Raw genomic sequence first — 14,381 nt, forward strand, 5'->3', positions numbered from 1 at the left:
CCAGCTCAACTGCAGCCTGATCTAAAACAAATTACAACAGGCCCTTTGATGTCTCTGACTCTGATTTCGCAGTCAGTGTTATCAGTAAGTTGGACAAACTATTAGGGTTATTGGTGTACATCTTGCACATCAGTCCAGCAGATGTTCTTCTGTTGACAAGGAGGGAGCTATTGAGATAATTGAGATGATACCTTGCTTCTTCCACAAAAACAACTGTATCATCATTTCTTTATTGAGCAAATCTGTCCAACATAGATTTGTGGGTAAAATCAGGTGAACCTCTAGATTCACAGGTGTCAAACCGGTTCCACGGAGGGCCGAGTGTCTGCAGGTTTTCGCTCTCACCTTGTACCTGATTGATTAATTAGTTCACTAATTGGTTAATTTCTACCCCCACCTGGTTGTTCAGGTCTGACCTGGGAACCAATTTAAAGGAAAACCCAAAGACCTGCAGACACTCGGCCCTCCGTGGAACCAGTTTGACACCCCTGCGATGAACAAGTTAGGTAAAGCATATTAAAAGGTTTTTGAGCATTTACAGTTGTGGCCACAAACGTTCACACCCTTGCTGTAGGTTTCAATAATTCCCCATTTAATCTAAAAATATGTGAAAGAAAAAACACAGTTGTGTTCAGATGTATGTTTTGTGTCAGAACACCACAGGTAGGTGTCAAAACTGAACTGTGCACATTTTCCTTAAAAACATAAATCTATGTCCTGGAGGACACCAAATGATTAGGTTACCAGACAGTGGTACTTCTTTACTGGGTTATTTAACCCATCTGTTCTAAGCTGTAGTCAGCTCCAAGATACAAATTGCCACTCAACAGGCATTTAAAACAGAAAATTATGTTCCCTGTACCACTGTCATAAAGTAATGACAAGCACTGTCTGATGTCAGAAGCAAAATAAGCATCAAACAATAAACATTCATAAATGCAATTACTGAAAAACTCTGAATGAATGTGTAGAAAAAAAGTTACATAGGTTTAAACAAAACATGCTAACCTCCCACCAGTACCAATGAGATTAAAATGTTTGGTCGCAGAGTGTCTGCTAAATGACTGCAATGTCAAATACTTACTGAGCAATATCAGGAAATGAAAATCGGGAGAGAAGCATTCACTGGGCAAAGATTCTTCATCTGCATTTCTGTCCTGCAGCCTCTTCTAGAAATACTTTGGGGCATATTTGGGCGCATCATCGTCAGCCAGCTCAGCACTCATCTGCTGGAGAGTCTCCTTATAGATGGCATGGGTGGTGTGGTGGACCAGGACAGGCATGTCCACCTCAGGAATGCTGTCAAGGATATGAACATGCTCACACCTTGCGTAAACAGAGAAGGGCCAGGACTCACCCTTGCTGGAGCATGCCTTTGGAAAGGGTTTCAAACCATTGCTTTCTACTTAAATATGATTGGGGTACATCTCTACATTACATGCTAAAGATCTGTCGGATATTCAGTCATTCCAATTAATCCAATAACCCTTGATCTTCCAGAATCTGACCATAACCCAAAATCTAATGATGCATAAAGCCTATTCTGTTATTTGTTTTTTATTCATGTTTTTAATTGCTTCAAAAAACATTGTTGAAATATCTGCAGTAAACTAGCGCTTCATCCGTCACTAATCTGGTTATGGTTGACAAGCGAGCCCACTTTTGCACGCATGATGATCACACACAACTGAATATACACTCACCTAAAGGATTATTAGCAACACCTGTTCAATTTCTCATTAATGCAATTATCTAATCAACCAATCACATGGCAGTTGCTTCAATGCATTTAGGGGTGTGGTCCTGGTCAAGACAATCTCCTGAACTCCAAACTGAATGTCAGAATGGGAAAGAAAGGTGATTTAAGCAATTTTGATCGTGGCATGGTTTTTGGTGCCAGGCGGGCCGGTCTGAGTATTTCACAATCTGCTCAGTTACTGGGATTTTTACGCACAACCATTTCTAGGGTTTACAAAGAATGGTGTGAAAAGGGAAAAACATCCAGTATGCGGCAGTACTGTGGGCGAAAATGCCTTGTTGATGCTAGAGGTCAGAGGAGAATGGGCCAACTGATTCAAGTTGATAGAAGAGCAACTTTGACTGAAATAACCACTTGATACAACCGAGGTATGCAGCAAAGCATTTGTGAAGCCACAACATGTACAACCTTGAGGCGGATGGGCTACAACAGCAGAAGACCCCACTGGGTACCACTCATCTCCACTACAAATAGGAAAAAGAGGCTACAATTTGCACGAGCTCACCAAACTTGGACAGTTGAAGACTGGAAGAATGTTGCCTGGTCTGATGAGTCTCGATTTCTGTTGAGACATTCAGATGGTAGAGTCAGAATTTGGCATAAACAGAATGAGAACATGGATCCATCATGCCTTGTTACCACTGTGCAGGCTGGTGGTGGTGGTGTAATGGTGTGGGGGGCACACTTTAGGCCCCTTAGTGCCAATTGGGCATCGTTTAAATGCCACGGCCTACCTGAGCATTGTTTCTGACCATGTCCATCCCTTTATGACCACCATGTTCCCATCCTCTGATGGCTACTTCCAGCAGGGTAATGTCACAAAACATGACAATGAGTTCACTGTACTGAAATGGCCCCCACAGTCACCAGATCTCAACCCAATAGAGCATCTTTGGGATGTGGTGGAACGGGAGCTTCGTGCCCTGGATGTGCATCCCACAAATCTCTATCAATTGCAAGATGCTATCCTATCAATATGGGCCAAAATTTCTAAAGAATGCTTTCAGCACCTTGTTGAATCAATGTCACGTAGAATTAAGGCTGTTCTGAAGGCGAAAGGGGGTCAAACACAGTATTAGTATGGTGTTCCTAATAATCCTTTAGGTGAGTGTACAACTGAGGCATGCAATTCTTATTTTGGTTCAAATAACAATGTTTTTAAAACATTAACTAATGAACTCAAACATGCAACGTGTCATAATAATTTCGCGAAAATATTATTTTTCAATTGAAGTAATCACAAATATTTTCAAGAGCATCTGTAATCCGATTACAATATGTTTGTAGGTAAATTAACGGATTACAGTTACTGTTTCCGTTACACGTAACTGATTACTTAATCGGTTATTCTCCAACTCTGTTGACATGTAATTTAAATTCATCGTAATGCAGAAATCACATTGGCCCAGCCCCCTAGAAACATCGTTTCTGTCCATGTTTAGCCCAAGCATAAGAACATCGTGACTGCCAACTGAGCAAAATAATTTAAGTTAATTTTACATCTGTTGCTCAGTGGGTGAGTGCTAAGTGGAACTATGTTCCCAGCTGTATGAAGAACACTACTTTTGATTAAGGCCCATCAGGCTGTAGATAACTACGTATGGGAGTCTACCAATTCCCAACATCTCTTTTTTTAATAACATAAAAGGCACCAAAAACTGCAAGCAGTGTCATGATTTAGGTGAGGCAGGACGACGGGAGCACAGATAACAGACAATGACATCAACTAAAGCAGGCAAAAAAAAAACGCCAGGAAAAGGGGAGGCAGGCTGAAACACACACAAAAACGCTCAATGACTCAACAAGCGCTCAACAGAACCGGGCAGGCTAAATAGGGGTTAAAAAAGACACAGGTGAAAACAATAATGACAGAAGGACAAGCTACATTCAAGAACAAAGGACAAAAAACAAACAGTACAGGCTACATTCAAGGACAATGGCAAAAACAAATGGATCAAAAGAGAACCTCACAAGCAGCTTATTTTCAGGGTATTATTGTCATGATAAAAGATTTCCTAACAACACCAAGCCACAGGAACACACAGGAACAGGGATACATTTTCACACAAACAAATAACAAATGAATACCTGTCCCTATACCTCCATGGAATTTAATGTCACACATTTTATTGTACAACAGTATAAACCTTAATTTGCTCATCTCCAAATACCTACCTATGTTTTGACAGGAATAATTCTACTTTGTGAAGCTTTGCCCATAGAGGCTTCGCTCCTATTGGTTTACCCCTCTGTCAATGGTCACTGAAAATTTAAATATGCAAATCATACCTCTCATGGCCATCTGCCCCATGGCTATAAAAGAGGTTCTCACACTCTGCTCAGTCTTCCTTTTTTCTTCACGAGAAAGGTTAAAGTATGCAGTCTACAGTGATTTCTACTAAGCCAAGGATGGCTTCACCATCTTCGACCACTGGAGTGGTCCCTGCTTCAATTCAGTTTTTACTGATTGAGGAGGTGCTGGATGGGTTGGTGCCATGTGTGCATTCGTTTGGGGCTGTTTATCAGTGTGCAAATGTATGTGCCGAGGGTTTAGCGGGATGGAAGCGGCTTGGTGGCGTGGTTGGTATTCCATGCCTGAGCCGTCCTGATGGACACATGTCTCGTTGCTGAAGTTGGTGACCGGAGTACATATTGGCCTCGCACGCTTTGCTCTAAACCAATAGGAGCGAAGCCCCTATGGGCAAAGCTTCATGAAGAAGAACGATAGTTACTTTCGTAAATCCAGTTCTATGAGTGGAGTGCGCCCATAGGGTTCATGCCCTGACCAGTCTCTGACTGCTTTTCTCGTGAAGAAAGGTATGTTGGGAGACTGAGCAGAGTGTGAAAACCTCTTTTATAGCCATGGGGCAGATCGCCATGAGATGTGTGATATTTAAATTTTCAGTGATTGCCTATTGGCAGAGGGGTAAACCAATAGGACCGAAGCCCTATGGGCGACGCTCCACTCATAGAACTGGAGTTACGAAGGTAACTATCGAATCATAATGATGTGCATGTGAACTGAAAACAGAAAAAAACTGTCCTTTAGTTTTCAGAAAACTTGACACATGTTGGATTCCTCTGTCACATAAAGTCCTTTCTCACCTCACAAAAAACAGCAGTGGTGAAACCTTAAGAAGGATGCAAAGTATTTTGATCACTGTTAAAAGAAGGGCCTTTGTCAGTTTTAATGACTCTGGGAATCCGGAACATTCAGAAAACCTTGTGCATGACAGCATAAGCTGATGTAGAGTGGAACATTTATACAACTGGATTGTGAGAGAAGTAATCTAAAATCCCTTGGTACTTGACCGAATCCAAGATGTCATTTATTTTAAATAGGTTTCCCGGGCAAAGCAGCCACAGATCACATATCTATCATAATATTTTAACAAACACATCTCCAAGACGACCACTACCTTGCTAAAGAAGCTGAGGGTAAAGTTGATGGACTGGCCAAGCATGTCTCCAGACCTAAACCCTATTGAGCATCTTTGGGGCATCCTGAAACGGAAGGTGGAGAAGCACAAGTTCTCTAACATCCACCAGCTCTGTGATGTCATCATGGAGGAGTGGAAGAGGACTCCAGTGGCAACCTGTGAAGCTCTGGTGAACTCCATGCCGATGAGGGTTAAGGCAATGCTGGAAAATAATGGTGGCCACACAAAATATTGACACTTTGGGACCAATTTGAACATTTTCACTTAGGGGTGTACTCACTTTTGTTGCCAGCGGTTTCAACATTAATGGCTGTGTGTTGAGTGATTTTGAGGGGACAGCAAATTTACACTGTTATACAAGCTGTACATTCACTACTTTACATTGTAGCAAAGTGTCATTTCTTCACTGCTGTCACATGAAAAGGTATAATCAAATATTTGCAGAAATGTGAGGGGTGTACTCTTTTGTGAGATACTGTATCTCTGCCAAGTCACTAAGTAGAAATCACTAAGATCAATAAAAATAGTTTGGCTTTGCCACGACCTCTCCTCCGTGACATATGTGTTTTGTTTTTTTCGTTGGTCTCGTTGCTGAATGAGTTTCTCTCCTGTGCGCTTGATTCTGTCTGTGTTTGTTGGTTCTGGTCTCCCGGGCAACGAGTGAGGGGCATGACGTCAGCGCTGAGGTGATTCCTGGGGCCAGCTGTTCTGACTCCTCAATCACTCACTTGATCCTACTCTGCTAATCACCTGCGGTATTTATGAGTCCTGACGTCCCGTTCCTGCTGGATCGTTAAGTCACCTCAGTATGTTTACTGCGTACCAGCTTAATTTGTTCCCTGTCATTTTGTGTTTGCCTGCTTTTACCAGTCTCGTGATTCTGTTTTCCGTACCCTGCCCAGACAGACCTGCCCCGGGAGATTCACCTGCCTTACCACGCCACTTGGATACTCACCTGGGATATTGGACACGTTTCACCATGCCACTCGGATTACTCACCTGCTTCACTTACCTGGGACCTGGGACCTCCCCACCATGACCCTGCTCCTCACCCCAACCCCTCCTCATGTCCAATAAATATTCTTTATTTACTTCCTGTGTCCTGTCTGCGTTTGGGTTCAGGCCTCGAAAAACCTGACAGGCCTTGTCCCTGACCAAAATGTCTGACATGGATTATGACAAAAACCTCTAGAATTACAGAGAAGACAGATATAGAGAAGATAAAATCTCTTTGTTTGTAACTGCTGGGACAGACTTTTTCCGTCCGGATATATCAGGATCTCAAAATTATAAAAACAGCAGATCTCTGTGACAGCATAGCAAGTCAATAGTTCAACTTCTCCCCTCAGCTTCTGTTCTCCATTGTTCTTATAGCTATGACAGTGTTGGGTACATGAGTGAATGCAAGCCTCTTTTTCACCACTGAGGTCAGGGAGGCATTCATCAGGCGGCATTCATTCCCTGTTATGAATCACTGTTGGTAGACAGCGACGGTGGGAGAGCTCTGCCTTGTGTCATAACCGTCCTCTCTGACAAATTGGTTTAATCAGGCTTGCCATCTTGTAAGGAGAGAGGGGCACTGTGGGTTATGTACAAGTACGCCTCGTGTCTTTTGTGGTAAGAAGAATTGATATGTGGAACAGAGGAAGCAGCGAGGCCGAGATGCAGGGTGAACGTCGTGGGAATTGTTTTTAGTGGAGTGGTTAGACGTCATCAGGTGTGTTAGGGGTTAAATACAAACACAGGAAGCTTTAGTCTGTGAACATGGGTTATCACTAGGAGGAGGTGTAATACATGCCTTAGGGATGGTAACCCATGGAAATCTCCACAGGTGTTAATAAGGCAATCCCAGTAACAGTGCTGTGTAGTGTAGTGGCCTGTACGATCACCCTGTAGATGAGTAAACATGGTCACTCTCAGAGGGGTCGAGTGCTCAGTGCTAAATCGGGTTTGGTTATACAAAGACACAAGGTCGTGCCATAGTGATCTTTTTATTACACTACAGTACCGTACTTCCTCAGTGATTGTCAGGTCCTGGCAAGACAGGCTTACTGTGCCAGGGAGATCCAAAGCCCTCTCTCTCACATTTGGATCACAGACACCTGTTTTGTTGTTTATTGCCCTCACCTGTTTCCCTAATTACTATTTAAGATCCTTTTTTCCTAGTGTGTCTTGCTGGTCTGTTTGGCGTATGTCATATGTGATGTTGTATCTGTTTTGTCTTGTTGTTTCATTTTTGTTTTGTTATGTCTTAGTTCTTTTATTAAACATCCTCCCTTCTCCGAGTGCATGTGTCCTGCCTATGCTAAGATGTTACAGTGACACATGAACGTGACATCATTATGGTCACTTTGAACAGGAGGCCAGTGGAGAGTCATCAAAACCAATATGGAAACCATCCTTCTATGTGTTTTATTTACCATGTGATGTTAACAGTTCTGGTCTGAGCAATGAACCCTCCATAGATCCCCTTTAAAGACCCTGTGGGGAGAGAGGCTGTAGGCTGCATGGTCAATGGTGAGTTCATAAATCTAACCAAAGAGGGGAGACATCCATTGCTACACTGACACCACAGTAATGTAGGCCTAAATCATAGCACCTGTGTTTTTCAGGGAGAAAACTGCAGTGTAACCAGTAACCTCCAAATGAAAGAAAATAAAATTGGTGTACTGTCTGTGATCAATGCAAAGATGTAGGGTTGGCTCCAGGCATAAGTGATATCAGCAGTCACTTAGGGCCCCCCACCACTAGGGGGCCTTCGACTGCTTTGGAGCCCCTACCAATAGGGGAGAGGGGGCCCCAAATCAAATTTTGCTTAGGGCCCCCAAAAGGCTACAGCCGGGCACTGCATAGAACATTGTCTGGGTATTCATTGGTTGGTTCTATTCTTAGCGCTTCCGTACTAAAGTAGGGTTGACACCTAAAATAATAAAATGTATTATAACCTATCCATGCCCTTTTGTTTTGAGTACCTCTTCTTTTTCGAAAAGATTGTTATCTAACAGCTGAGAGTGGAGAATGAACATGTTCATAGAATAAAGTTTTATAGTGGAGGCATTGAGGAATGACTGAATTCTTCTGTATTTTCAGTTTTGTATTTGCCTGCTTTTTTCTAGGGATGTACCAACAAGAAAAGTATTGATACTGATAGCCGATATGCAAATAACTGGCCAATGTCAATACAGATTTCTGTACCTGTGTACCATGGCATACATTACCATGGCATCTAAATTATATTACTTAGAAGTTGCTTCTAATAAAGCTCCTCCCATCCAGGAAATAACCACTTCTGCTGAAAGGGATAGTTGCTATGTGAATGCAATAGGAGAGGTCCACTCAACCCTGATTAGTCTTATAAAAATCAATGACCCAAACATCGATAATACCATCTTTTTAATGGAGGTCCTGGCTTCTTAAACTAATCTGGTCATCAGAAGTGGAGACTGATCCGTGCTAGACCACTGGGATCACTCACCTACTATGTTCCTATCTCTAACTCTAGTCATTGATAAATACATTAACGGAATGTGTTCAAATATGGATCTGGATTTGTTTGGTTTTTCTACCTAATTGCTGAAAGATCTTGTTTGGGACATTGAAAAATAATTGTGTATGTAAGCTGCGAACGTTAAATGAAGGGAAAATACTATTCTGTAGCACAGAAGGTTGGTTTTATAATGTGAATTACATTACAGTGTAGTGTTCCTGCCTTCATAGAGACTGTATTCCTGGTAAATTGTATTTTACCTAATCAAATAAAGAATGTTAGGATATCAAAAACCTCATAAAGATTAAACACTCATTCATCCTCCTCATCGTTTAGTCAGTCCACCTCATCTCTTCCACAGATGGCTCCATCAATCACAGTGACTGGGGATGCAGAAAAGGTTCTGGCTGCAGGGGGGTGTAACTTTGTTAGTTCTACACGGAGAGTTCATACATCTTTCTGGTCCTCCAGGTACAAATGAATTATACTACACAGGAAGGAATTTACTTTCAATCTACCCTAACCAGCCACCGCAGTGTCCTTACAATCAGACAAATATACAGCATCTAAGGGCATCCACTAAAACGATAATCGCATTAGATAATGATCCATCGGCACTGATGAAAGGTCTAAGCAACATTTCTTGATCCAAACTATACATTTCATTGCACACACAATGTAAGTTTGGAACATACTGTCATTGTCTTAATTGTTAGCAAGCAATAGCAGTGTGTTTTCAAATGCATCACAGTTATTTACTATATGGGGAACAGGGAAGAAAGAACATATTATGATATCAGGCTATAGGGGAATCAATTCTCCCATAAAAGCCATTATCTGAAGTCATTGCCATTTTGGACAAAAATTGACAAAATATTCTTGAAGAGGCAGAGTGCATTAAAAAGAGTAAAACCAACCTTTCAACCTATTCCCAGGTGGGACACGCCCCTCTATCTTTGAAGAGTTAGGCTCCCTAGCCATCATCTTTCACATTCTCCTCTCCCTTTCAAAAACATCTCATCATTCCACCTCTCAGCTATTTTCAGACCAGCAAATGGACAACCTGTAGAATTTCCCAAAATAGCACTCAATTCACTTTGTGTGAGATAGGAATTGTATGACTAGAATGGCACCATAGAATTGTATTCCCTGGTATATCCTTGAACTCAATAACCTAGATCATTATACTGTAAATTAGAACAGTATACCCTTGATTGTTTTACTGTAAATTAGAACTGTTTATCCTAGATTGTTATACTGTAAATTAGAACAGTATACCCTTGATTGTTTTACTGTAAATTAGAACTGTTTATCCTAGATTGTTATACTGTAAATTAGAACTGTATACCCTAGATTGTTATACTGTAAATTAGAACTGTATACCCTAGATTATTATACTGTAAATTAGAACTGTATACCCAAGAACTATATAACTAGAACTATATAACTATATAAATTGCTGTCAGTCAGCTGCGGTTATTTATTTTAACATGGAAGTCTGCAAATGGCCAATGTAGAGACTTTGACCATTAAGGGAGAGAATAACAAGCACCTGTGTGTGGCAGCAAGGCTAAAGCCACCAGGGTTCCATATAAACCAGTGGTGTTAACAAGGTGGAACTAGAGACACCATCAGCACTGCATTCTTCCTGGAGTACTTGGCTCTGCTGTAAGTGGTGTGGGTTGATACCTGTCTCTCACTAAAGGCATGTTCTGACATGTATGAAATCAAACAGGGCAGAACTTGGCCTATTAGAGTAGTTTAGCTCAGTACATCCCCTTTATTCATCCAGTCTGGTTACTATGTTTTATTCATGTAGAGACTGGCTTACGGCTACTGACAGATGAGTGAGTTGAATACTTATTTAGAAATGGCCTTAACCGGAAACAAAGCCAACCTTTAAAGGTCACTGGAAAGAAAGAAATTCCAGAACAAGACCATGTTACATACTTAATAAAGTTGACCGTACTGTATGCATGTGCCTGACAAGCAAAACAACAAAGGTCTTCATCAGATAACTTATTTATTTTATATTAAATATATAGGATATTGTCCATGGCTGTGGAGGCAATAGTATATTCCTTAAATACGAATTGTCTTATAGATGAAGCAAAGCTCAAGCCAATAAATATTTGGCCCTTAGACAATACTCTGAATGTTGGGGAATAAATCAGTGAGCAGAATAGTTTTCTCAGACTGCATGCATCGTTCTTTCCGCATTGGATTTTTTATCACACATAGTGTAACTGCTAAAAAGCTAATCTGCAACTTCTTGGCTACCAGCAAAGGCTTTTGATCTCACATACTGTAATAACTCCTCTTAGATTAGGTCAATCCAGTATGTACTGACTATATAATATGAAGTTCTCTAGCGCTCTCCTTCCTGCCCAACATCCACCCCTTCTACTTGAAGCTGGACATCGCTACAACAACCTTCGTATCAAAGACATAAAATATTAAGCCTTTTACTAAACGTTTATTAAACCTTTTACCAGGAGGTTTTACCCCACATAGCGACAGCAGACCTTTCTTGTTATATTCTAACAGGAAAACCTCTTCAACAACAATCCTATTTCTCCACAACTACCACAACACAGTGTAAGGAATGGAGGTTATCTTTAGTGCTCATTGACTATTTATACGGGCAAGAAGCTGGGAGTCACTGATCTCTAAGGTGACTTGTGGTGGCGTTGCTGGGGGAGGGGCTGGTGGGAGGGGCTGGTGTGATGCCAACTAAGTCACGCAATTCATGATGTCTCCTCAAAGTGTCCTTTTATTCCTATCAGAGAATGGATTATATTTAATTCTTGCAAACTACACCTGTACCACAGTCTTTTTCTGGAATCTGTACCCTACAAATATAGGTATCGTAGGAATGTGTGGACATAGATTATACAGCATGTGGCTTATCATTTGGTACCAACTGCAGAACCACAAGCTAAAAATAGAAGTACAATTGATCTATTCATGGGCAATCTCCGTCTATCCCCGTGAAATAACACATTAAGAATAAGCATCAGCCAACACTGCTGTCATGTCATCTCTGATGATGACACCTCATTAGGATAGAATCTGGGACATAGTGTCAGAATTCAAATAACTTCAATTGATCGTAGGGCTAAAATATACACAGAGTTCAGCTTCCAGACTCTGACGGAGGGCAGTGGATAAACAAGTAAACAGTCAACTATGCACATACGCACTATACACAAATGACAATGCATACTAGATTGACTGATTGGCCATTCCTTGTGACGCATACCCGGAAGGCTTAATTGGCTACGAAAATGTATATCACATTCTATAACTTCCTCTCTACAGGCCAATGAACATTCAGCGACCCCTCGAGATTGGATTCTCCTCTCTGTCTGCACCGTGCAGCAGGTTATTCTGTGAATATCAATGTGAACAGCCTCCCAGGCTCCTCATGTGCCGGAGGCTTTCCTTCGCTATGAGTGCCGGGTGAAATGAAAAACAATCTGTAGACAACCCTCAAGCATAAAAAGCAACCAACAGGAGACACATGGGTAGAAACAAATACATAGGTTGAAGACAATCAATAGGATGCTACAGAAAATCTTTTTTGGATTTTCTCATCCTAGAATGAAGAATCTAAATTCAGCCTGCTTATTATATATGGCCCAAACTCACAATCGTAATACAACAAAGAAAGTTACTCTTTTTGCAGTGGACTTCATAAAGATTGGACTCCTGTAGCCGATACACAACCACAGAAAAAAGGCTCACAAAGCCTTTTGGGGAAAACTTTTCAGTGCACTAGGATATACACTGATCAGCCATAACATTTTGACCACCTGCCTAATATTGTGTAAGTCCACATTTGCCACCAAAACAGCCCTGACCCAATGAGGCATGGACTCCACAAGACCTCTGAAGGTGTGCTGTGGTATCTGGCACCAAGACGTTAGCAACAGATCCATTAAGTCCTGTAAGTTGTAAGTCCTGTAAGCCTCCATGGATCGGACCCGTTTGTCCAGCACATCCCACATGTGCTCGATTGGATTGAGATCTGGGGAATTTGGAGACCAAGTCAACACCTTGAACTCATTGTGTTCCTCAAAACATTCCTGAACCATTTTTGCTTCGTGGCAGGGCGCATTTTCCTGATGAAAGAGGTAAATTCCATCAGGGAATACCGTTGCCATGAAAGGATGCACATGGTCTGCAGCAATGCTTGGGTAGGTGGTCCCTGTCAAGGTAACATGACCACATGAATGGCTGAACCCAAGGTTTCCCAGAAAAACATTGCCCAAATCATCACACTGCCTCCGCGGGCTTGCCTCCTTCCCATAAGGCATCCTGGTGCCATGTGTTCTCCAAGTGACGCACACACACCAGGCCATCCATGTGATGTAAAAGGAAATGTGATTTACCTTCTATTGCCCCGTGGTCCAGTTCTGATGCTCACAAGCTCTTTGTAAGGTGCTTTTGGCAGGGGTCCCTGTCGCTGGTTCACCGCTTTTCCTTCCTTGGACCACTTTTGATCGGTACTGACCACTGCAGACTGGGATCAACCCACAAGGGCTGCAGTTTTGGAGATGCTCTGACCCAGTTGTCTAGCCATCACAATTTCGTCCTTGTCAAAGTCACTCAGATCCTAATGCTTGCCCATTTTTCCTGCTTCTCAGGGGCAAAAATCTAATATCAACTTTGGAGGGGACAATTACATTACATTTTCTCAAGAGCAATTTTTGAGGGGGACACAAAAGTAATGCTGTAATACGGTTTTAGTTTGCGCCATCGGTTTGCTCACCACAGTAGCTCTACAAATTCAGCTACTGTGAGTGTTAACCCTACCAACATAAAACATACTTACTGGATTACCCTCACAATAGCTACGTGCATTGAGTGCCTTTCAGACGGTATACACAAACACTGTCACCTTGCCAGCTAAGGAACACTACATACACGGCACTGCATGATTCTCTCACTGACTCAAATTCATAAAGCTGCAAAACAGTGGTTGATGAGTCTGTTGCTTGCTAGCAAACGTCAGCTAACCGCTAGCTAACATGACGAGTGACCTGTCATTCAATGGAGAGAAAGGCTGGTTAGAAATGTTTTTATTGTATTGAGAGCTAGAAGTAAATAAATGTCTAACATATCCTTTGTTTGAACGACTTACTGAAAGTCAACCACCAACAACCGACTGTCAGATTCCCACACATTCACTGTACCTGTATGATGTGCCACTGCTGAGGGGGCAGTGGATCAAACCATTGTGAAGCAAATGTGTGTGTGTGTGGGGAGGGGGGGTCACAATCTTTTGAAACTTAAAAATGAGCTATTAAGTGTCGATAATCAGCACTGGTGCTTTCATTGTATCATATTACTCTTATTGAAATGTATATATTGGGGGGGGGGCAAATCATAGTTTTCCCCAGGATGGGGGGTCATGTCCGCCTATGCTGCTTCTAACACATCAACTCTGAGGACAAAATGTTCACTTGCTGCCTAATATATCCCACCACTGACAGGTGCCATGATGAAGATGATTGTCAGTGTTATTCACCTCACCTGTCAGTGGTCATAATGTTATGGCTGATCGGTGTATGTTGTTGCAGCCATAAAGCTATCACTTCCTTGATGGGTAGGGTAGAGATAATTGTTCCAGGGAAAAACACACCAGGCAATAGAACATGAATTGGAGATTTGTTTAGTAAGAGGGAGAGGA

Source organism: Esox lucius, chromosome 15, assembly GCF_011004845.1.
Source record: "Esox lucius isolate fEsoLuc1 chromosome 15, fEsoLuc1.pri, whole genome shotgun sequence".
NCBI classification, from domain to species: Eukaryota; Metazoa; Chordata; class Actinopteri; order Esociformes; family Esocidae; genus Esox; species Esox lucius.